Here is a 21409-nt window from a genome sequence, read left to right on the forward strand (position 1 = left end):
TTCTTGTTATGTGGCTGAATATTAAATTGTACAATTCAATATAAACATTTTTTTTAAAAAAGAAAGAAAGGCTGCAATAATAATAAAAAACCCTCTCATTCATGTTAAGGTAGAGCCGTACCTTGCCTTGACTACTGCATCGTTCATCCTGGCCTTCCTTTCTGTCCTTTGACATCTGTAACAAAACAGTTGCCAAAATAATTTTCTATTTATTGATTCCCTAGCAGCCTCATAGCCGGCATTGTTTGGGAATTCCAAGAAACTGAAAGATCAGTGCAGTTTTGAAAGGTTCAGTCGGCCATCTTGATTCAAAATGGTGTCCAACTGTATTCCAACATAGATGGAAAATTGCTTCTTGACCCCAAAGCAAAAGACAATGCGTCTCCAGATGCTTAGAAATAAAATAGATTTTATTTTCAAAGCAGCCAAACACATTTCAGCCAATATTTGTTTAAAGGCCTTCGTATATACTCACTTTGGGGGGGGGGGGGAAGGGACTGAATTTGGTGAAATGGGAAAACAGTCTACAGGGATCTCTGCTAGCTATATCTGCGATTAACAGCAACCCGGGGACTGAAATTGTTATCCGAAGGCAAGAATCGTACACAGGTGTTGTTAATATGCGATAAAAAGTCAAGGTCTTTCCTTTGTAAGCACCACAGGCCAAGAAAAGCTCAAGGGAGCCTCTACAAATAAAATATCGCTTACCACTTTAGTCAGTTACTTTATGGAACAAAATAAATCTGCAACAGGTCTGAAGATTTGGGCTGTGGAGAAGCGATATACAGATGATGATAAGATCTTGTTAAGGGAAGCAAGTGGAGCAGATATTGAGGTTAAAAACTTTGCTCCCATGTGGGATTAATGATGAGTTGGGTCTTCTTTCTCTGTAGAGAGAGAGAACATTTGTTGATGCCCCTGTAAGTCTGTTTTTTCACTGTCCAGTTCACAAGTGGAAGTCATTGGTTTTTGAAAAAAATATTATCATCCTATATTAACAACATTTGGGAAGCGGGTGGCGCTGTGGGTAAAAGTCTCAGCGCCTAGGGCTTGCCGATCGAAAGGTCGGCGGTTCGAATCCCCGTGACGGGGTGTGCTCCCGTTGTTGGGTCCCAGCGCCTGCCAACCTAGCAGTTCGAAAGCACTCCCGGGTGCAAGTAGATAAATAGGGACCGCTTACTGGCGGGAAGGTAAACGGTGTGTCCGTGTGCGGCTCTGGCTCGCCAGAGCAGCGATGTCACGCTGGCCACGTGACCCGGAAGTGTCTCCGGACAGCGCTGGCCCCCGGCCTCTTGAGTGAGATGGGCGCACAACCCCAGAGTCTGTCAAGACTGGCCCGTACAGGCAGGGGTACCTTTACCTTTTATATTAACAACACCTGTGCATGATTCTTTGGGGGGGGGACATAATTCTTTAGGGGGGAAACATGTGTAAACATGTTCACTCTAGGAATGTTGTTGTGATGGCCTGGGAATCGGATTCAGAGGCTGAACCTGAGGAATCCCAGCCTGCACAGGAGTCCCTGCCTCCAGGACCAGCTGAGCCGGAGCTGGGGCTTGAGCCTGAAGGGTCCTCACCTGTGCCGGATCCTCAGGAGCAGACACCAGCTGAATCCGCCTTGGCTCTGGAGGTGATCGAGGACCCATTGCCTGCAGGTGCTCCTCTCCCAGCCCTGCCAGGGGAAGCTGAGGTTGCCTCTGGGTCCAGTAACCCTCCAGCCTCTCCAGAGCTGCAGAGGCTCAGGGCAGAGAGGCGGAGGGAACTAAGTTCTCGCAGGAGGAGTGCTCACCTCCAGGCCAGGAGAGGCGAGTCACCTGTGGACCGGGGCCGCTCTAGGCCTCAGAGGAGATAAAGGCCAGTCAGCCCAGTCCCAGGTTGCGGGAGCAAGATCGTTGGTAACCTATTCCTGCCAGCACCCTGTCCTGCTCTTCCAGAGTTCCTGACCACACCCGGCTCCTTGCCTTGGACCCCACTTCGCCCTTGACGGACAGCCTCCATACCCTCGACCTAGGACCGGACTCTGACCACTCCGCACAGTAACCCCCCCCCGGGACCAGCACAGTTGTACTTGACCAGTGGCGTAGCGTGGGTTGTCAGCACCCGGGGCAAGGCAAGTAATTTGCGCCCCCTAACCCGTGGATTTTAGAGAGCTGCGAGTGCGAGCACCCCCCCAGATGTTGCGCCCGGTGCGGTCGGCCCCCCTGCACCCCCCACGCTACGCCACTGTACTTGACTGCTCTTGTGTTTCACATCCTACATAAGAGGGACATTTGGAGGGTTTGCACTAACTGAAGCAGCTCCCTAAGATTTCAAACAGGGGTGTTCCAAGCTCCACCTGGAGATGCATGCAAAGAAGATGCTCTTCTTGTAAGCTATGGTGCTTCTCAGAAGCTCCAGCCCTTCCCTTCTTTGCTATGAATATTGTTCTTCAAATATTTGAGAAATATATTTGTTGCCGCTGCGAGTTTCTTTGGCAAGAAAGGAGTGGATTATGAGGTGGCCTGGATGTTCCTAATAGCCAGCAGTTTCTTACGACTGAACAGTGAGCGCATTCAAATTTGCAGTCTCTAGCAGCGAGGACATCAAATATTCATCGGGACATGTGTGTAAATGTTGCTTCTTTCTCACTCGAGTTGACATCAGGGTTAGGAGAAGTGGTCCGGAAAAAAATTAGAAGTGACCTCAAACTTCACCCGCCATCCGAACAAGAACTAAAACCATTAGTTTAAAAAAGAAAAAGAAGAAGAAAAACCTGCATAAAGTCAACACTATAGAATAATTCATACCCAAGCTCAAGATTTCCAAAGTGTGCTTAGTTCTCCTCTAATAAGCAGAGACATCACCTTGCCAACAAAGGTCCGTATAGTTAAAGCTATGGTTTTCCCAGTAGTGATGTATGGAAGTGAGAGCTGGACCATAAAGAAGGCTGGTCGCCGAAGATTTGATGATTTTGAATTATGGTGCTGGAGGAGACTCTTGAGAGTCCCCTGGACTGCAAGAAGATCAAACCTCTCCATTCTGAAGGAAATCAGCCCTGAGTGCTCACTGGAAGGACAGATCCTGAAGACTCCCTGGAAAAGCCCCTGATGTTGGGAAAGATGGAGGGCACAAAGAGAAGGGGACGACAGAGGACGAGATGGTTGGACAGTGTTCTTGAAGCTACCAGCATGAGTTTGACCAAACTGCGGGAGGCAGTGGAAGACAGGAATGCCTGGCATGCTCTGGTCCATGGGGTCACGAAGAGTTGGACATGACTAAACGACTAAACGAAAACAACAACAAATATAGATGGGTTGGCGGGAAATTAAGTACAAGAGTGCAATGTGTGGAAGCAGCTAACAAGGAACCAGCGAAGGTTGCTATTTTTACTGCCCGGTTCTGTTCCTTTGTCTTTAATGAAAGGGTTCGTACACCGCAATTTAGCAAGTGACGCTTGTTTTTCCTGGAATAAAGCATTAATTGATTGCATTTCTATTCCGTGTCTATCAAGATGTTTTCCCCCCACATTTTATGATCACAATAACCTTGTGAGATTGCAACTAAAAACAATTCTAGCTTTAAGGGAAATAAGAGACAGCAAAAAAGAAATGTCAGCAGTGATTGCCCTTTTCTGAACTTTTTCCAGGCTGTGCAATATCCTTTTTTTCATATTAATAGGGAATGTTTAGGGAAGTTTTTAATGTTTAATACTGTACTGTGTTTTTAATATTTGGCTGTGGCCGAATATTATATAAATAATAAACAAATATTTTTATATAAATAAATTATTATTATTATTATTATTATTATTACTACTACTACTACAACGGTGGTGCCTCTGGTTGTGAACGGATCCATTCCGGAGCCCCGTTCGCAACATGAGCAGAATGCAACCCACGTCTGCATGTGCATGGGTTGCAATTCGCAGCTTCTGCGCATGTGTGTGATGTCATTTTGAGCGTCTGCACATGCGCGAGTGGCGGAACCTGGAAGTAACCCTTTCTGGTACTTCCGGGTCTCCGCGGGACGCAACCTGTAAACGCTCAATCTGAAGCAAATGCAACATGAGGTATGACTGTATCATCATCACCACCACCACCATCATTTTCATATTAATATCTTTTTTCATATTATTTTTACTAAAGACAGATCCATAGCAAGGGCAAGGAATGATAACCTTATAGAGTGGGAGGGTGGGAAAAAGCAGGAACAGCAGGTGGGTGGTAAAGAGGGAGATCCCAGGCCGCGTCCTAACTTTATAGGGCAGACCACGCCCCCAAGCTAGCCGATTGGCCGGCCAGGGGGTGACGTGGCCGAGAATCCCCCCAATCGTGCGGGGCTGGCCTCCGCCCGCCACACATGTGGAGGGGCCGTGAAGCCCGCAACCCCACCTTCTCCTTAGGTGGAAGTGGCTTTCCCAGCCCAAAGGGAAGTGCCAGGAATTGAACCTGTTCAGATGTTGCTGAACTACTCGTTCCTCCCCAGCTGGTCCACAATGATGGGCAATGGCTCTCCAGGATTTGAGATGGGGTCCTCTCCCAGCCCTTGCTGGAGATGCTGGGATTGAAACCAGGACCAGACAACAGCTGCTCTACAATTGAGCTACAACCCTTCCCCTTAAACAAGCAAGAATCAGATTTCCCTGCTTTGAAGGAGAATTACTTGAAATTGATTTACAGGTAGTGTTTAACTTTGAGTAAGCTTCCTAAGATGCATAAGGCTGAATCAGATAAGTGCTGGAGACGCAAAGAGGTGAAGGAAACATTTTTCATATGTGGTGGACTTGTAAAAGAGTATTGGGAAATGATCCATAATGAATTGAAAAAAATGTTTAAAAGTACTTTCCCAAAAAACCCAGAGTCTTTTCTGTTGGGGATAATTCAGACTGAAATTCCCAGGTGTCAAAAAGGTTATTTATGTATGCTACAACTGCAGCCTGTGTTTTCTTAGCCCCAAAATGGAAAACGAGCGAGGTCCCAACCAAAGAAGAATGGCAACTTAAGTTGACAGAATATGCACAACTTGAAGACTTAATTTATAGAATAAGAGAACAAGAAGAACATACGTTTAGAGAAGATTGGAAAACATTTATTGAATATATGGGAAATAACTGTGTGCAGCTGAAAACGCTGGCAGCATTAAGATAAATTCAACAGTGTAAATAAGTTTTGATGGATGCAATAATGGAACACTGAATGGTTTGGTTTTTGTAAAATATGCAGGGATTTATGATATGTAAAATGAATAATGGAAAGAGAAGAAGGGAATCATTGATTTCTTAAGGATGTAAAAATGAGTACTTTAAATGGTAAAACAGAAAATTTAATAAAAAATTATATATATTCAGATTTCCCTGACTTGTCCTGGGCATTTAATCTGAATTTCTTTTCAAACTCTATTCCCTGCCCGCCCCCCCCCCCCCGTAACTCACACCAAATCACCTAAGCAGCTGGTAGACTTTCCTTCCTTGGAGATTTGAATGTCCGTCCATCAGGGATTCTGTAGTTGTGCTTCCTGCATCCCAGGGGGTTGGACTAGATGTCCCTTGGGGTCCCTTCTAACACTGCAATCCTATGACCCTAAAAGCCCAGTGACTGAAAGAAATAAAAATACAATGGAGGATCCTCACCAGCACATCCCATATCTTTGCCTTCTTTCAGTTCATTATGATAAAGTAATAGAATCGATCCGCCCAGTTGTTTCTCCCACCCACCTCCGGGGAAAAACAAATGGAGAATCTTTTTGTGTGTGTGATGTCCCCACGATTGCTAGATTAATTAAACCATCCTGTTTGCTGTCTTTCTCCTCCTTTTCTCCAAGCGTGGCCGGAAAAGTCAGCAAAGCTGAACTTCTCCAATTGAAACCCGTTCATGGGCACCGTTCCTCCGTCGGTTGCGGGTCTTGGGCGGTAATTGTTTGCTCGGCGGAGAAATTAATCTCCTTGGAGCAAGGCAAACCTAATTACCAATCCCAGTGGAAATGGCTGGGCTTTCTCTCGCTTGCTCAGATGCCCAGCTGGAGGGAAAAGGACAGGGACGCCATTCAATTAATCCTTTTGGGAAATGGTTCAAATCTGCTTCATATCGCAGCCAGTGACAGATCTATTTTAGCATCTGGCGTCTGAACATGGCTTAAACGCCTATCAAAAGAAGAAATGGTCTTAAGCCTTCCTGCCCGTCCCCCCAAAGGAACATCCCTCCAGCCAGCAACCTGCAACAGAGGCACTGCCTAACCAAGAAGAAGAAGAAGAGGAGTTTGGATTTGATATCCCGCTTTATCACTACCCAAAGGAGTCTCAAAGCGGCTAGCAATCTCCTTTTCCCTTCCTCCCCCACAACAAACACTCTGCGAGGTGAGTGGGGCTGAGAGACTTCAGAGAAGTGTGACTAGCCCAAGGTCACCCAGCAGCTGCATGTGGAGGAGCAGGGAATCGAACCCGGTTCACCAGATTACGAGTCTTCCGCTTTTAACCACTACACCACACTGGCTCTCCTCAATTTGCCCTCAGATCGCCTCCCTCCTGAACAGCCAGCCCAGGGGCTGGCACTTGCTGAGAGCATCCTCCTCCCAACTTTTAGGTTTGCCGTTGTATAACTCGGCAGGGAGGAGGATGAACGACAGAAGAAAATCAGAAGAGTCTGCTGGTTCAGTGGCCCATCTAGTCTGGGATCTGTGGGATGTAATCCTCTGGAGCAGTCAAGTACAACATTTCCTGTTTGCCTAGAGAGAATGTGCATGAGGAATGTTGGTCCAGCCAGTTGAACTTCCTGTTACACCTGGCTGGAGCATCTTCCCTTTGCATGTGACTAGTAGGTGGGCGTGTCCTTTCTAGACCTGGTAAAAGGCCAAGTCATGTAGCCACCTCCTTCTCTCTCCCTTCTTTTTCATTCTGCCTGCTTTACCTGGACTGCACTGCTGGCTGTCAGTCAGCAGTCCCTAGGTTATCTCTCATATGGAGTAAACCTGTTTCTACATACAGTGGACACTCAGGTTGCGAACGTGATCTGTGCGGGATGCACGTTCGCAACCCACAGCGTTTGCAACCTGCAGCTGTGCATCTCCGCACGTTTGGGTTGCCATTCGGTGCTTCTGCGCATGCGTGACCGCCGAAACCCGGAAGTACTTCCAGGTTTCTGCATATCTCTTGTATGAATGATGTCCAGAAGAGTTGGATTTGGGGACATTCCCACCACATATGGAGGTAAGTGCCTGTGGAGGTGCATCCTCTCCAGCATTTTGGTGAGGGTCCTGGGCGTATTAGCACTAGTTTCCGTGGTGTTATGTACCATAGGGGCATAGACTGTTTAATCAATCCAAGGCCTGATTGAAGATGAATGCTTTCGCCTGGTGCATAAAAATATTGTTACAAGCCACCCCAATCTCTGAGCGGTGCAAGATTGTGTTTACCCAAGGTCCTTGTTTCCTTTTGGAAATGAGGCACAGAGGAGAATGTGGTGTTTTTATGATATAGGGTTTATTTGCAACCTGAGCCCAAAAATGGAGGGGATCCTCTTGCACTCCAAGAGGATCTTGTTTCTCCTGTAGCTGCAACTTAGGTTCTAAGCAGACATCGTGCCTTTGCCTTTCTGCCTCCCCCAAGCTTCTAACTCACATAGCATTTTCCGTGAAGTAAAAGGGGCCCCACCCCTTTGCCGTATCTTACAGCATGCCTTTGGTGCTCTATTCTCTTCTAAATGGCCCATCCCCAGGCTATCACCCCATGAGGAATTTAGCCTTGCTGAATTAGCCCTTAACACATGCTAATTCTAGAGGATCAAAAGTGTCTAGCGTAATTAGCTTTTAACGCTTGTTGATTACAGAATTTAGAAATGTCTAATACACAGCATAATATGCACAGTTCTGTCCTAATGCACGTGAGTCTAATACACATAGGTCTGGCTATGTTTTAACAATCTAAGCCTTAATTAAATTCTAGCACCTACCGAACCCAGTAATTTAGGGGAGTCTCGCACTCACAAACTCATAACACTTTGTAATGAAGGTGCCAGGCAAGCCTGTATAGGGAGAGCATTCCACAAACGGGGGGCCACCACAGAAAAAAGCCTATTCTCATGTTGCCACCCTCCCAAGCTCACACGGAGGGGGCACAAAAAAAATAATCAAATCATTGTATGAATTTTCATTTTGTGTAAGTATAAAGGGTCTATTTACAATGGTCAGCAGTCTTAACTAAAGTTCTTTTTGCTGTTTCTCGGAACTCTTGAACAACCCTGGGTCTGTGACTGCAAAGCCTCTCCTAACAGAGGGGAGGAGTTGTGAGTGGGAGCTGGTTCCTGCTTCGGCAGGGGGGTGTATTCGGCCCCCTGTGTCAGCTTACCAGGCTGTCGCACCGCGCCCATAGGCCAGCCAATAGGGCTGGCTTGTGGGCAGGGTTTAGCCGCAATCAAGTGGTCACGGTAGCTCCATCTTCTCATTCTGCACGCCTTTGCCATTGGGTATTGGGAGTTAGAGGGATGCGGGTGGCGCTGTGGGTAAAAGCCTCAGCGCCTAGGGCTTGCCGATCGAAAGGTCGGTGGTTCGAATCCCCGCGGCGGGGTGCGCTCCCGTTGTTCGGTCCCAGCGCCTGCCAACCTAGCAGTTCGAAAGCACTCTCAGGTGCAAGTAGATAAATAGGGACCGCTTACTAGCGGGAAGGTAAACAGCGTTTCCGTGTGCGGCTCTGGCTTGCCAGAGCAGCGATGTCACGCTGGCCACATGACCCGGAAGTGTCTCTGGACAGCGCTGGCCCCCGGCCTCTTGAGTGAGATGGGCGCACAACCCTAGAGTCTGTCAAGACTGGCCCGTACGGGCAGGGATACCTTTACCTTTACCTTTTATTGGGAGTTAGGCATTGGAATATGTGTCGTGTGTTGGAGGGCAGATGTGGCCATCACCTACCTTATTGGGTATTCTGTTAAAGGAATCTGGCAGTCGTGGATCCTGTCCAATGCCCTGCTGGTGGCTAGGGCCATGGCACGACCCCCGGTAACATCAGGGAAAGCTTCAGTTGTATTTGCATCAACAAGCTCCTCCCTCTGGTTGTTAACCCTCAAATGACTCCCTGCTGAGCAGGGTGGAGTCATGTATAGACTGTTCGATCCAATGCCTAAAGCCAATACCACTTACCATATTTTTTGCTCTATAAGACGCACCTTTTCCCTCCTAAAAAGTAAGGGGAAATGTGTGTGCGTCTTATGGAGCGAGTGCAGGCTGCGCAGCTATTCCAGAAGCCAGAACAGCAAGAGGGATTGCTGCTTTCACTGCGCAGTTCTCTTGCTGTTCTGGCTTCTGAGATTCAAAATATTTTTTTTCTTGTTTTCCTCCTCCAAAAACTAGGTGTGTCTTGTGGTCTGGTGCGTCTTATAGAGCGAAAAATACGGGTACATGCTGTAACCAATAAAGTTGTGGCCTTCTTTAGCCCATTAGCCTTAAATTCATGTGCTTCTGTGTCTTATTTATCTCTAAGCAGGTAAATAATACATTTGATGTGTTCTATTGTTGTGTACTTTTCTCATTGTAAGTTTTTATCACGTTGCAAGTTTAAATGGTTGCGAGAAGCGCAAGAGCACTAGACAGGGAGGTGCTTTTCTTTCTTTCTTCCTTTTCACCACAAATAAATAAACTTGCTGCTGCTTTCTCTTTATTTATTTTAAAAGAGAACAGGTTCACTTTGGCTGAGAAATTGCTGATGGAAAGGCTTACGAAAAAAGGGGGTCTGAAAAAGCTTGCCATTCGCGTTTGCTTCCCTGGGGACATGGGAGGGGAGCGGGGGAGGAAATTCCGCAGTAATCCATATTATAGAAAATGCTTGAACACATGTAATGCCAATTATTGCCACCTGCTCAATCTTGTCTCTGTTATAACACTCCCGGGACAAGAGCACTTATGGGGCTTGTCAAAAGAAATGTCAGTTTTACTCCTTTCACCAGATACAATCATTTTCTCTCCCCCTCCCCTCCCTCTGGCCTCCCCTCCAATGATCCGCCCAGAATCCCATGTGAAAATACCTTTAAGCCTTTGGGAATGGGGTGGCTTGAACGGCAGCTCTAGGATGTCAAATTGACATGGTAGCTTTTTATGAGTGCCGCACAGCTTTGCTGTAATGCGCTCTCTCTCTCCCTCTCCTGCCACATTTCTCAAAGAGAATAGGAGAATCGTATCAGTTTCTCTGCTATTTAGGCTTAAACCTTTGATTGGATCATATGCTTTCTTTTAATTAGAGCTGCGTAGGTGGTCTCTCTGTCTCTCCTGCTCTTGGGTGCTCCTGTGCAGTTCGTGAGAATGCAAGAGGGACAGAGGCGCATGGCAGACTGAGAGTTTGTGCACATCACTCATTACTCCGGCTTCAGTAGGTTTTCACCTGTTTGAATCCATGTAGGGACGTGGGTGGCGCTGCGGTCTAAACCACTGAGTCTCTTGGGCTTCCTGATCAGAAGGTTGGTGGTTCGAATCCCCACGGTGGGGTGAACTCCCGTTGCTCATTCTCAGCTCCTGCCAACCTAGCAGTTCGAAAGCACCCCAGTGCAAGTACTGTATTTTTTTGCTCTATAAGACTGACTTTTCCCCTCCTAAAAAGTAAGGGGAAATGTGTGTGCATCTTATGGAGCGAATGCAGGCTGCGCAGCTATCCCAGAAGCCAGAACAGCAAGAGGGATCGCTGCTTTTGCTGCACAGTAATCCCTCTTGTTGTTCTGGCTTCTGAGATTCAGAATATTTTTTTTCTTGTTTTCCGCCTCCAAAAACTAGGTGCGTCTTATGGTCTGGTGCATCTTATAGAGCGAAAAATATGGTAGATAAATAGGTACCACTGCAGCGGGAAGGCGAAAGGCGTTTCTGTGGGCTCTAGTTTCCATCATGATGTTCTGTTGCACCAAAAGTGGTTTAGTCGTGCTGGCCACATGCCCCGGAAAGCTGTCAGTGGGCAAATGCCGGCTCCCTCGGCCTGAAAGCGAGATGAGTGCCGCAACCCCATAGTCGCCTTTGACTGGACTTCACAGGCCATGGGCCCTTTGCCTTTTTTAAACCTTGGACATGATTACCCACAATCCACTGGATAGTCAATGTCAGGATTTGGGATTCTGTGCCAGGTTAGTTCCAGCTGGGGGTGCTAAGGGCTTAGCCTGACTCTGAGAGGGAGAGTGAGTAAGGGGAGGTTGGGATAGGTGGATAGATTTGCAGGCCTTACATCCTTCAAGCAAATGAGTAGATACTGGGCACCTGCTTATCTCTCCAATTAGCCTGTTCAAGGCTAACTTGAGACTCTAGTAATTACCACAATTCCATTCAGCTGCAGAGGCAACAATATAATTCAGCTGTGGAGGCAGAAGACTTTGTTTTCTTCTCCTGAGCTGGTTGGAAAACCAAAGAGACCCACAAGAAGCCTTGGATTTGCAAAGAAATAAGAACATTGTTTATGTACGGTATAACAGCAGCTAGAATCCTTGTAGCAAGGAACTGGAAGAATGACACGCTTCTAGAGATTACTGACTGGCAGATACTCATGTTAGAATATCTACAATTAGAAAACTGACATGATCAGTTAGAGGAACATCGAAACAAAAAACAACTAGAGAATGGATAATATTCCAGAACTATGTAAAACTTTATTGTACAAATACTTCCATATTAGCAGAAAATGAGAGATATTTGTAAAGAAAACGATTAGAGGAATATATACAAAGTAGAAAGAAATGATATTATACAATACAAATCTGTGTTAAAAAAGAATGTTTATATTACAGTATAGCAGGTGGCGCTGTGGGTTAAACCCATCAGAAGGTCAGCAGTTCGAATCCCTGCGATGGGGTGAGCTCCCATTGTTCGGTCCCTGCTCCTGCCAACCTAGCAGTTCTAAAGCACAAAGTGCAAGTAGATAAGCAGGTACCGCTCCAGCGGGAAGGTAAACAGCGTTTCCGTGTGCTGCTCTGGTTCACCAGAAGCGGCTTAGTCATGCTGGCCACATGACCCGGGAGCTGTCTGCGGACAAACGCCAGCTCCCTTGGCCAATAAAGCGAGATGAGTGCCGCAACCCCAGAGTCGGTCATGACTGGACCTAATGGTCAGGGGTCCCTTTACCTTTACCTTTATAGTGAGAAGGATTGTGTCAATGAACACTTCTATTGTGTAAATAATGTCTTGTTTTTTCCTCTTTTGATTTTTTTTTACTTCATATCTTTGTTATTTCTTTATTTTTTTCTTTTCCTCTTTTTTCCTATAAAATTTTTCTATTCTCTACATAATTTTCTTTTTCTTCATATGTAAAAAAGAAGCCTTGGATTTGCTGGTGCAAATAGGGAGAACCATATATGTACTCCTCCAATGACTCACTCTTCATTGTGGTTGGGCTCCTGGCCGCATTTAGATTTGATGAGGCCCTAAGCTATTGAAGGTAATGGGGCCCTTTATATGTCCAGCTGTCCTTTGTCAACAACAAACTGTCGCTGTTTTTGTGTTGAATATATGCTATATGGTAATTTATGGACTTAATGAGTATCTAACGCCATTTGCCGATGTTGCTTGCAACCAGTCCATGCAGAATGTAGGCACCATATATATAGAAAGGAGCAAACCAGTGATATTTTAGGGAGCAGGCTAGCAGGCAGGGCCCATGACTTACATCATAGGAGCCTACACAACACAAAACACTGTTGCTGTATGTAGGTTTTATTTCATTTGTTTTTTATCTTATATTTTGGTAATGTACATCGTTTCCCCCCTTTACATTTTTTTTTTTGGGGGGGGAAGAGAGTGGGGCTCTAAGCTATAGCTTGTTTAGCTTATACATAAACCTGGCACATGATTTTTACTCATGTAAAAATCTTAGGTGAATGTAACTGCATCTCTGTAATTCGTATTTTATACTGAATATGCTGCATGCATGGTTCTGTTATGGTTTTGTGCTATTTTGCACAGATGTTTATATTTAAATTAAAAAAAATATTTTAAATAAGAAGAGCCTGCTGGGTCTGCAGCTGCTTTGGGACTACAACTCTCATCATCCCTAGCTAGCAAGACCAGTGATCAGGGATGATGGGAATTGTAATCCCAAAACAGCTGGAGACCCAAGTTTGGGAAGTCCTGGGCTAGATCAGTAGTTCTCAACCTATGGGTGCCCAGATGTTGTTGGACTACAACTCCCATCCCTGAGCTCTGGCCTTGCTAGCCAGGGATGATGGGAGTTGTAGTCCAACAACATCTGGGGATCCACAGGTTGAGACCCGCTGGGCTAGATGATCTTTGGGTTTCGCTTCCAACACTACAGTTCTTTGACCCCTGTCCTGACAGGTGAGTCCTCCCATCCTTAATTCCATTTGTGAAGCAGCTTCTATCCTTGACATCAACTCAGTTCAGATGTGGATCATGCTCTCTGCCCTGTGTATATATCTGCCGCAAACAAGCTCAGTTGGTTTTGCCTTCCCTGTAAAAATAGCACAGCAGAGTGACAGCCAGTCTCTCACTCACAATCCATCAAAAGGGCACTTGTAGCTCCGAGACAGAAAACAAGGCGAGGCGAGCGCCGGGTGGGGTAGAGACAAAGAGAGAAGCAGCAATCCTTGCCAGATATGATATGAAAGAAAATCTGTTGAAATTTCCCTATCTGGATATGATCAGGCTACTGGAGCATAGCAGAACCCCAGCTGATCCGGCCCAAAGGCTTTTCCACTTCAAGGATATTTTTTTTTTGCACCAACAGTTGTAACCAGAGACCATTAAGTAAGTCTACTTGGGGGCTTGGAAGGCGCCTGCGGAGAAAACAGAAACAAAGGAAAAGGAAAATATTTATTGGTGAACCAAGGTCTTTGCAAAAAGATCAGAGCTTAAAGAAGCAGACACGGATTCTGATGGGGACGGGCAAAGGAAGAAGGGGGCGTGGCTGCATGCCTTTTCATCTTCTCCTCAGACCTGATTGGCTAATAGTCAGGCCAGGGAGGGGAGGCTCTGAATGTAGCTCCTCCTCCTTTTTGAAACCCAATTGGAACTTGTTTTTCTAGGGCTGTGAAGGGCTGACTTCATCTGCTGGGGAAATCCCACGCATAAATATCATTTGGCATCCACAATTATTCGTCTGTTTAAGGATAATGCCCAGTCCTTGGGGGTCTCCAGAATTGTATATTTTTTTAAAAGTGCAGGTGTCTTCTGTAGCAGGCTCTTGACAAATCAACAGTGCATTGGTTGGGCAAACTGGCCATCTTGAATAGATATTGTATAAACAAAAAATATCTAAAAGGCCAAGCTTGAATGGCCATTTCCCCCCCATACATATTACAATTTTACTTTTTATACAAATAGTGAGGCACATAGTCGTTCAGTGCCACCATTATCTGCAAATGTCTGGGTCATTTAAGACTATATAGAACCTTCATTCTCAATAATAATGGCCCTTAAAGGTAAAGATAAAGGGACCCCTGACTGTTAGGTCCAGTCGCGGACGATTCTGGGGTTGCGGCGCTCATCTCACTTTATTGGCCGAGGGAGCCAGTGTACAGCTTCCGGGTCATGTGGCCAGCATGACTAAGCCACTTCTGGCGAACCAGAGCAGCGCACAGAAACACCGTTTACTTTCCTGCCGGAGCGGTACCTATTTATCTGCTTGCACTTTGACGTGCTTTCGAACTGCTAGGTTGGCAGGAGCAGGGACCGAGCAACGGGAGCTCACTCCATCGCGGGGATTCGAACCGCCGACCTTCTGATCGGCAAGTCCTAGGCTCTGTGGTTTAACCCACAGTGCCACCTGTGTCCCAATAATGATACTTACAGGTAGATAATACTTTTATTTTTTGTATAAATATTATTTGTAAGGGAATTTTTTTAGTGCGAGCTCATATTTTATTATCCCTTTGGATCTTTGTAGTTTTGCCCTTTGAGGATGTGACACTTTAGATTTTTGATTCTCCTTTCCCCCTCCCCCCCTTTGTTATGTTTGGGCTTTTTGTTTGCTAATTAAAAACAAAATGAAAAATGAAAATAACCGCTAGATTCCATTAGATTCCCAGAAGTGGATTTTATGTACTGCGAAAAACTATGAAAAACATGAACATAAACTTGCCTGGAAACAATGGGAAGAAGGAATAAAGTGCAGATTGAATTCAGCCAAAACTTTAAACTGGAATATTTGTGGTGTACAAAGCTAAAGGATTTGAGCTGGAGGTTACAGGAGATGTTCTGATTGGAAATGACTGCTCCCAAGCATTTGCCGATACAGATATGGTTGAAAGTGTATAACCTCTCTGATATCATAATGAGCAAAACTATAATGAATTCACAGTTGAAGGCATATTTGCAAGGGCCGCTGAAACAATTTGTGGAATAGAATTGGGGTGTGATGCAATTTTATAAATCGGCTAGAGACCAAATAGTCATCAATGACACATAGGGGCAATTTAAAAACAAGAAGAACATACATTTGCTATGGATCAACTTGCAATTTCAGCTAATTTTAAAATTTCCATTCGGCTTTTTAAAATATTAAGAAATAAGGGAGGAAGGAAAGAAGCAGGAATCATTGGCATCAGATTAAGAACTTGCATGGGTTACCTACAGCTTCCTGGGTATAATCTGTCACCTTCCAGGACATTAGCAATGTTGAATTCTAAACAGAAGTGATGGGAGGTATTCCCACTAATTGCCACTTGTGAAAAGATAATTATATTCCGTGTCTCAGATAATGTACTGTGGCATTTGCAACTAGCTAAGCACAGCCCGTTGTGACCTTTCCTGTTTGTCAATTCAGGGCTGAGCGGTGCGGGAAAAAACAAAGATAATTGAACCGTGGCAAGAATGAATACAGGGCCTTAAAACGTAATTCATTTGGGCACGAAGAACTGGTTGAGAGTAACTCAGCCAGTCGAAGAAGAGTATACCCAGGAATGAGAGACAAAAACGGAGCCAGGTCATGGGTTTTTTTTGTTTTACCTCGGAAGCAAAGGGTTCAAGCACACATTTCCCAACATGAGGATGTATTTTCTTTAGTTGTACACTTTAGATGCTAAAGGTATTGCTCTTCTGTTATTTTTTGAATTCCAACCCTTTGGAATTCATTGCAGGGGGTTGGACTAGACCAGCCTTTCTCAACCTGTGGATCCCCAGATGTTGTTGAACTACAACTCCCATCATCCCTAGCTATCAAGGCCAGAGCTCAGGGATGATGGGAGTTGTAGTCCAACAACATCTGGGGACCCATAGGTTGAGAACCACTGGACTAGAAGACCCTAGGGGTACCTTCAACTCTACACTTCTATAGGGCTGCCTACAATTTAGGGGTCACTAGACTTGTGGGAAGATTGAATGGAGAGAGAGACAGCCTACCATTTTCCCCAGATCCACCCAGTATAAGATGGTGCCCCACCTACCATAGGCTCTGGCTGCTCCTGACATTGACTCTGGCCCCCATTTACTTTCCCCACTGTCCCTTCATATCTTCTTTCTTTTAAAGGGTCCCCTATACCTGTCTTGGCTGTATAGATGGATGACTTGTGCACTAGGCTCTGCTCCAGGAAAACCGCCCACCACCAAAAATTGGGCTCTTTGCTGATCCAAAAAGAAATGCTAGACATTGTCCCTGGCAATAGAGACTGTTAGAATTCCTGCTCCGTGATTGCAGTCATGGGATTGTTGTCTATCACATGACGGTGTATGTTTTGACTCCACAGAGTGGGAACTGATGGAAACAGGATGTTTGTGTTACTGTGTTCCGTGAAGTGGGACTATTGTCCTTTGTTCTTTTTCTCTTTGCTGTCTGATGCTAGAGAGAGAGGGAGCCATGTTGCAGTGCTCTGTGTGTGTTTATATGTAAATAAAGTAGATTAGCCAAAATGCTGAGTTGCTGAGGTCTATTACGCTAACTGTGAACATTCTGTGGATCCCTAAGTGTGCCGGTGTCTGTTGGCATCGGTCACTGTGATGTTCGTGCAGAAGAAAGCTTTGGAAGCTCCCAAACGAAAGACTAGGAGGGAGAGAACATGCCAGTTAGGCATGTGTCTCTACCAGGGTCCTACTCAAGTGTAGGACAAGCTCCTGACAGAGACTTCCACCTCCAGGAGCTTTCCATGAACTTCCTTTTCTCATTATTCCAAAAGTTGACATGGCGGACTGAGAAGGCCTTCACTGATATCCATTTAGTGCATACTGGGATGGGACACAGTCTAAACAGCTGCACTTATTACCTTGGCTGGGTAATAATGACTTCATGACTTCTGGGCAGCGGTTGCAGATGCTTGCTGAGACTGGTCGGTGGAAGGCAGGGAGACCTACAGGCTCTGCCAATGACAGGAAGACCTTGTGGTGATAATATGGGGAGGAGAAGATCCATGTTCCTGACTTGGAGCATCTTTGGAGGAAAGGCAAATCATAGAATCATACGTTTCAAATGGACCCAAGGGTCATCTAGTCCAGTGCCCTGCAATGCAGGAATCTCAACTAAAGCATCCATGACAGGTGGCCATCCAACCTCTGCTTAAAAACCTCCAAGGAAGGAGAGTCCACAGACTTCCAAGGGAGACCATTCCACTGTCGAACAGCTCTTACCATCAGAAGCTTTTCCTGATGTTTAGTCGGAATCTCCTTTCTTGTAACTTGAAGCCATTGGTTCGGGTCCCACCCTCCGGAGCAGGAGAAAACAAGCTTGCTCCATCTTCCCTGTGACAGCCATTGAGATATTTGAAGGTGGCTGTTTTATCTCCTCTCATTGTCCACTTTTCCAGGCTTAACACACCCATCTCCTTCAACCGTTCCTCACCAGGCTTGGTTTCCAGGCCGCTGGAAAATAATGATTGCAGACAGCTATTAGATCACTTGTTTTATCCAAGCATTTCTGCATGTTAGTTAACCGTGTTGCTTTATTCACTGCTATATCTAACGTTTGCATCATAATTGTTGTCAAATTCAACATGTGAGACTAATTTCAGTGTCTCTCTCTCTCTTTAAAAATGGGAGGTAGCTTTCTGTACGTCCCCAGCTCCCATAGCCCGCTGATCTGGATTTCAGAAACCAGTAGATTCCTGAGAAACCAAACGGGAAGACGGCATGAGTCAGCAACTTAGCTGCTTCCCCTCAGCTGACTGCTGCTGTTCTTTTCCTGAATAGGGACTGCTTCCAGCTGGACCTGGCTTTACCTCTGAGTTAACAAATCGGGAATCTGTGGGTGGGACCTCATTCCATTGGCCCATGGTTTATAAGAGATGAGCCAGAGTGGAAAGAAACCACTTCAAGCAAGACTTGCACGGCGACTAAGTGAAATCAGATGGGTGCTGACTCAAGTTTGGTCGTGGGGGCGGGGGAGGGGAAAAATCCCCCCCCAAAATGCAAACCCTCTTAGGAAGATTTAAGAGCGTTTTCCCCACCCTGCTGTCATATTGGGTAATTATAAGGCTCTTGCAGCTGTGCAGCTATTTTCTAAAGCCAGAAGCATATCCAATATGTTCCTATCAGCAGCTGAAGTGAGAGGTGCCCTTTACTGCAGCAATGCAGATTGCGGTGTGTGTGTGTGCTACGTGCAAAGTCCCTTGATAGCTGTTCTGAATCTCCAGCTAGTACAGAACGCAGCATCCCACCTTCTCCCTGCTTGGGTCACTGAAAGAACAGTGTGATCAGAGGAGTTTTCTGGCTAATTGAGCCGGTGTCTGGACTTAAATGCTCTCGGCAAACCTAAGCTGTGAAAGGCAGGATCGTCAGGCGGGAAATCAGTTCTATGTGGCTGGCTAAGGGAAGGAGCTACAAGGCAAGGAGCCCTGTATAAGGTCCGGACACATGTCACCCCAATCTCTGAGTGGCTAGAGAACCCAGGGTTCTGTTTCTTTGGAATGAAAGTTAGCAGAAACTCTGGTGTGTTTAGGACATAGCTATTTTATTTCCATGTGTATACAACCTGAGCGGAAGATGGAGATGCTCACAGCCGTAACAAGCCAACACATCTTGCTTCTCCAGTAGTCACAGCTATGGATCCATCACTGATCAAGCGTGTATTTGTGTCTCCAGCTTCCAGCCTCCTTCCATCTAGGCTCTCTTTCCCACGTCTGGCTATTGTTCTCCTACAGAATAGCTAGGGTGGGGTAGAGGAAAGGCCCACCCATTGGCCTGGAGGGCAACCATCACTTAGTTGTAGCTCTTTGAACCTTGATAATTTTGGGGGGACGCTGATGAGGACATTCAGGTGGGCAGCAAAGGCCATGGTCTTATAAAGAAGCTCGTCTGACCAGTTAAGCAACTTCCTCTGTTAGATCTTAACCCTCACTGGGTACAGGATGTAAAGAGTTAAAAATAAGCTGAAACGTGATTCATCTCCAGGACCAGGTGCATGCACTTTATTATAATGTAGCTGCAGATCATTCAGAAGATGTAAAATGTAACTCCAATTGACTCAACAGTTATCAGTCTCTGTTGAGTCAGCTGGTCCACCAACCAATTTCAATGGTTGCCAGATAGACTGCATGTTTGCAGTTACTTGTTGTCGTGCTTCCACAGTGGCGGATGTTACCTTTGTGGGGCATTGCATTGGCTCGCAGTGGGTCACTCCTTCTCCTCCTTGGGTTGCTTAGGAAACACAAGAGAGGCAGAGGAAGTGGAGCTCGACAAAGAGAGCTGGCAAGCTTCGCTCCCGATTCTGGCAGCTTGGAAGGCTGCCGGTGCCAAGAACATGGAGCCAGCCCCACTTTTAGCAGCGGCAAAAGTTATTAATGAGTTTGCTAACCCTTAGTAACTAGGGTAGTGAGCTGAGTCTTAAAGCTGATTGGATTTAATGAGTGACAGGCAAGGGAAGATGCTAAGAGAAAAAAAGAGGATGCTATGATGGCTCTTGGTGGGACGCGGGTGGCGCTGTGGTCTAAACCACAGAGCCTAGGACTTGCCGATCAGAAGGTCGGCGGTTCAAATATCCGTGACGGGGTGAGCTCCTGTTGCTCAGTCCCTGCTCCTGCCAACCTAGCAGTTCGAAAGCACATCAAAGTGCAAGTAGATAAATAGGTACCACTCTGGCGGGAAGATAAACGGCGTTTCTGTGTGCTGCTCTGGTTCGCCAGTAGCGGCTTAGTCATGCTGGCCACATGACCCGGGAGGTTGTCTGTGGACAAACGCCGGCTCCCTCTGCCAGCAAAGCGAGATGAGCGCTATAACCCCAGAGCTGTCTGCGACTCGACTTAACGGTCAGGGGGCCCTTTACCTTTACCTTTATGATGGCTCTCATTTTAAATACCCCTACTATATGTAGCCTATAGATGCTGTGATATATTATTGAGGAGGGGATCAGAAGAGAAAAGGAAAGCAACCACCAGTTATGTCTATCAGGGCCGCCTTTACTCGTGGGTGCAAGAGGTGTGGTGCACCCAGGCACCAAATTCTGGGGGGCGCCAGGCGCTTGCCTCTGAATCCGCATAAGCTCTTCACTATCTACCTGTTATGAAATAATAAATAATTTTGATCAAGCTAGAAAAACAAAATACATATTGTCAGAGCTGGCTCCTGGTCCCAGCTCACAGAGGACCAACGCTAGCCGGTAGTAATGTATCAAAGTCTTTATTGAAGTATAGTTTCCATTTCCAAGCCTCAGCGCCCCAGCTCTACGTCTAGGGTCTAGACCGGCGAAGCTCCATCTGAATCTCCACCCCCTGTACACCAGTTTAAGACTCTAATCTTACTCCACCTCTTCCTTCTCTCCTTTCTCCTCTGGGTCCTGCTACCCCCCGGGGTCTCCTCCTTCCTGGACTCTTCCGACGCAGACGTTGACCCCCCTGACTCCTCCCGCTCTCTTCGGCGGGCTTTAGGACTTGGCTCCCTACCCGGGCTGCCAACTGTGCCGCCCTCCTGTATATTTGAACTTGGCGCGCGCGCGCGTTTAACCTTCCTCTTGACCGTTTCCTCGCTCCCTGACGGAGGCGTGGTCAATCCTGCCTCCTGTTCTCCCGCTGGTAGCGCGCCGCCTGATCCCGATGCCTGGGACTCCTCCCCCCTACTGCACTCTGGTGTGGACGCTGGTCCGGATTTCCAACTGCTGCTCTCTGAGTCTCCTCTGGCCCCTTCTTCCTGAAGTGCCCCCCTGGGCACTCCCCTTGCCCTGACCATGGGAGCCCCCTTTTGTGAATCCTCCGATTCACTGGAAAGACTCAGAGACCTCGGACCACTGTCATCGCTGACATTTCCTTCGGACTCCTCCCCCTCGCTCTCCATTTCCTCCCTCTCCTGTGCCTCTGCTCCTGAACCCCTGACATCCATCCCCCCCTCGAAGCCCCCCCTTCCCCCCTCCCCTCCTTCAGGTGTGGGTGCTGGGTGCTCCGTCGTTGTGGGGGTGAATGGCGGATACAGTTCGTCCCCCGTGGCGTGCATCCAGCCGGATAAGTCCGGCTCGTCCTCCGTGCTCTCGCCGACCTCGATTTCCTCTGCTTCCATCTCTGTGCCGCCGTGCTCGAACCCAACGTCCTCCCCCAGCACGTCCATGTCCATC

Source organism: Podarcis tiliguerta, assembly GCF_965153285.1.
Source record: "Podarcis tiliguerta genome assembly, chromosome: 7".
NCBI classification, from domain to species: Eukaryota; Metazoa; Chordata; class Lepidosauria; order Squamata; family Lacertidae; genus Podarcis; species Podarcis tiliguerta.